At 33.1% G+C, this 4,744-nt stretch overlaps 1 long non-coding RNA gene across 1 annotated transcript; it reads right to left on the bottom strand.

Annotated features, from left to right (window-relative positions):
* Positions 1-356: 356 nt before the first annotated feature.
* LOC107845859 lies at positions 357-3,820 on the bottom strand. Its single transcript, XR_001667025.2, has 3 exons — positions 3,391-3,820; positions 2,074-2,136; positions 357-1,046 (listed from the first exon to the last, which is right to left on the bottom strand). It is a non-coding gene; the product is annotated as an uncharacterized LOC107845859 (long non-coding RNA).
* Between the last annotated feature and the right edge of the window lie 924 nt (positions 3,821-4,744).

The following is a 4,744-nucleotide window of genomic DNA, read 5'->3' on the forward strand; positions in this document are numbered from 1 at the left end:
TCAACCTGCCTAGATGTTGAACTCCCTAATTCTCTCGAACTAAGAAAATCGTTCTATTCATACTGATTTTATCTCAAGTTGATCAATCTTGTAACAGCATTAACTATTAGATGAGAGCTTAACCTTCCTAAATCCTTGTTGATAATTTGTTACCTTTAGTTTATTTCTCAATTCAAGCAAATCAACATAAGACGGGATTTATTATTTGCAACCAATAAATAGCAATCATAATAAAGGAATTATCAAGATGTCCCCACAATCACTCAAACCCAACCAACTATTAAATCCATGGGGGAATAATCATAGATCCCACAACCCTAGTTGTTGGTTTTAGTTCCACATGAGAAAGAAAGAGGTAGAAACAATTGTAATCATCATTCAAAATAATTAAACTTACAAACGATGAAGTCTGAAGTTGATTCTCTTCTAAGTTCAAGAGAAAATTCACACAACCAAATCAAAGAGTTGAAAATTGAATTCAAAGTTTCTGAGCCCCAAAAAGAGGTGTCTTTACCTTTTTAATAAGTTCAAGATATTCCGCCCCTTTTTATTAGAAAACCCTAACATATGCTTTAAATACTTCATCCTAATTATGGAAACAAAATCATAGATCACAGTATTTTCTCAAACAAATGACGACATGTGTGATGGCTTATCAGGAGTTTGATGCCTTATTAATAATGTCATCAGCTCCTCTTCACATTTGAACAAGTTCTATCTTTAGTTGACGATGAGGCCTGACGGCTTATCAGACATGTGACGACTTATCAGAATTGTCATCGCATCTTCACTTCAAGTCCTGAAGCACTGCCTAAGCCTAACGATAAGCTTGACGACTTATCACAACTCTGACGGCCTATCACAGGTTGTCGTCACTTCTTCCAGCTGAATCTCATTCTCTATCTAAGGCTGATGGCAACTCTGATAGCTTATCACAAGGATGACGACTTATCATATAAGTTGTCAGCTATACTTTCTTCCCTACTTGCATAGAAATCATCTTTTTTACTTCCATTATTACTGGTTCTCTTGCATCTTGAATTTTACTGTAATATGAAAGAGAAAACAATCAAAAACAACAAAAGTTTTTTAAGTCTTTGCAATTATTCTCAGTTAAAATCCTCAAATGTGTTAGCATTTGCTCACACATCACTCATCATAATCTACAGTACATTCTTACTGTTGGTACGTTAAGACTTCACAATAAATTACCTTTTAAAGGAAAAAAATTTTAAAACTCATAAGAAAAGAAACTTTTGGTTCTCAGATTAACAACTTGATTAGTGAGAGTAACATACTAAAGATACAATCATGCAAGGAGGAAGTAACATTTACAGGATATTTCACAATTCTAAGATAGAGCTAAGGTAGTACTCTGTAGATGGTACAACTGCTTGTTACTACAGTATCAAGAAAGGACGAGCAAGTGGGGTTTGCCTTTTGCACCAGTCACATGTTTCATTCCCATACCATCCAGAAAAAGGAATTCAATTCTATGATTTTAGAAGATGGGTAAAACACCAAGAAATGGACTGAATAAGTATTTAGAGAACCACTAATAGTAAGGCATGTTTAGAAGAACAGAAACATCATATCTTTAGGTTTATAAATAGCACTAGTATTGAATCTTCATACACAGTAGGCATGTTTTGACACACATCTAGATTAAGCTACTTCTTGTAACAAATTACCTCTATCTCCCTATCTTTGACAGTTAAATGTCCATTCCTAGTTCAATAATTGATCTCTTTAATACTTGGGGAATTAGTCTCCTGCAACGTTAAAATCTAGCAACAAGCACAGTGAAGAGTCAAACTAGTACACCAAAGCCATATCTCTCCTTCACATATTATATTCCCATTGTTTTGCAAAAAAAAAAGAGGTTAGGGTACAAGTCATTAAAAAAATAGGATAGGCTGTGAATCAGAAAAGAGGACAATACGTTGGGGGTGTAAAACACAACAAACTCATGAAGATGGTTTGACAATCAAAAGTTGATGGGGAAAAATTTTACTGTTTCGAATGGTACCAGTATACAACCCAACAAAAAATACGAGTGGAAGAAGAGCTTACATGTTTTGAATGGTATTTCTTATCCTCACTTGAAAAACCTGGAACAGTCAAATGCCATTTTTTCTGTAAAAACATCATAGTTAACTTAGATCAGTACCACAATTTTTTTCTCTTTCTTAATAAAATTATGTAATAAAACATCTTAAGCAATGATACAGCCGATGTAAACATTCTCAGGAACTACTGCATTGATGAGATCATGAAGGAGCCTTTCCGTCAAAATATAGCGAAGTGCATTAGGCAAAGCAAAAAGTTGTTGCCTGATAAAGTTTTAGCAGGAGAACAAGATAAAAGTTGTATTGTACATGTTCTAGACAACTGAGGAATTCAAAATATATTCAAGAAAAGGGAACCATTATATGTACTATATAGTGTCACTCTATCAGATACAACTAGGAAAATACAGATACTCAACTTCTTAACCAAGTCAGTTCAGGTTACACGTAACTCAGAGCCACTCCGGATGAGTAAAGACAAAGCTTAGCAACTCAAATTATTTTCATCATATTATTCACCAGCAATTCTTGGTTCACGTACAAGGTGGTGGATACAAATTCTCGTAGTTGGCTGTGTGCATAAGTAGCATTACATCTTAAAGTGCTAAAGACAATACACTGTGGAGACTGATGGTACACCATACATCTATGAAACAAAGTTTAGTCCCAATTTGTGTCAATAGGAATAAGGTGTCCAATTTTCTGACTCTAATTACACTCCAAATAAAAAACCTTTGTACAGGTTAAATGCAGAGGATCTCACTAATAATCCTGGAAAAGACACACCCATAAACAAAAAGTTAAAAACAATCTTATTAAGAAAATATATGCAACTACTACGACCATTAATTTATATAATTCTATTATCTTTGATAAAGGCTAAAATGTTTTATCTTACATGCTAAAATAGTGAAAAGTTGTATGTTTTTTCTTAAACAAAAATAAACAAAGTAAGCAAGTCTATCATCTTTTGCAATTACTGGCACAAACCTAAATGTAACAATACATCTTTGGCCTCTAAAGTTAAAGATTTCCGATGCTTTTTATAAACATAATCAGGTCATAAAGGAGAAATATTTGCATCATAATATAGGAGAATTAGCAACCTGACAACTAGTTATGTTTATAATATACAAAAGGTTAAAAAACATTAATCTGGCATCACGATAGTGCTAACTCTGTTGAAATTTAAACACATCCGCAAATTAAAGAAGAAAACCCTAAATTTGCTCAGAAATTGAAGTGTAATTGAAGTGCAAATTTGAGAGCTAAAATTGAAGGTCCATATAAGAATTGGTAAATCTCTAAAAATGAAAATTACCTATATTGTACAAGACAACTGCAAAATTTAGGGCACAAAAGTATTGTTTCCATAGACGCCTAGAGGGTTCAATCGAAAACTTCTTTAAGCTTGTAAATTTGGGTAATCGTAGTGACTAATTTTTGGTCGGAGCACCGGTGGTCGGAGATTGGTAGTCGAAGCGGTAGTCAGAGCACTGATGGTTGGAGTGGTAGTCAGAGCAGTGAGACACAGAGAGTTATTTGAGAGTGTAAACAAAAATCGCTATATATCTTTCTAATCAAATATGTCTTCGATTTTTGTTATTTATTTCTTTAATTTTTGGAGAAATTTGTCAAAAATTGGACATGGAAAAAATCAAAAACGATGCAATAGCTTTTTTTTTCAGTAAAGTGTTGCCATAGGTGAGTTTATGACAACGTTCATGGAATCATTACTATAAGACATCCTATTGCCACGATTATACATCAATAGCTATGGTTATAGCATCAGCTAGTTCTACTAGAATAATTTTTTTTACAACGGTTGGAACCATTACAATAGATCCTCTATAGCAACGCTTTTGGAACCGTTGCCAAAAGGTCCATTGCAATAGGAGTAATTTCTGGTAGTGTAGTGAATGTTGCCTTAATTTCTATTAGACTTAGCAGGACGCTTGATAGATTCTCTACCTTAGGACTAATTGTGGCTTGTTATACATCTATAAATGAATTTAGATACTTTAAGCCTAGTTTGTTTAGAATTTGCTTAAAATGAAACTTTAGGATTAGAAGTGGACTTTTAACCCACTTTAGGATATGATACATGTTAGCTTTGGTAAAACCGTTTATGCCTATTAGATTCTTAGGAATGTGTATTGAAGTAATATTGGTAATGCTTGATATTTGATGGTTATGTTGATTAATGTGATGGTTGGCACATATTGATTATGGTATTATTTATGATATTAATTATGTATATATAGATAGGTATATTCGGTTCGAGTTTGGAAGATGGTTATGTTGTTGATTATATATACCCGGTTCAAGTTTGGAGGATGATTATGACACTATCGATTATTTATCGGTTCAAGTTTGGATATTGATTTTATTTACCGGTTCGAGTCCGACTATTGATTATTAACCGATGCATGTCTTAATATTGAATATATTTATAGATTCAAGTCTGGCTATTGATTATATTTATTGATTTGAGTTCGGTTATTTATTATACTTATCGATTCAAGTTTGACTATTGATATTTACCGATTTAAGTCCGAATATGCTTAATATGCTATGATGACATACTTTTTATGATTAATGATATTAGGGTGTGAAATTGAAGGTGGTAATTTGGTTAAGTTGGGAAATATTGTTATGGTTAAAGTGTGGCATGA

The sequence above is a fragment of the Capsicum annuum genome, chromosome 10, assembly GCF_002878395.1.
Source record: "Capsicum annuum cultivar UCD-10X-F1 chromosome 10, UCD10Xv1.1, whole genome shotgun sequence".
NCBI lineage: Eukaryota > Viridiplantae > Streptophyta > Magnoliopsida > Solanales > Solanaceae > Capsicum > Capsicum annuum.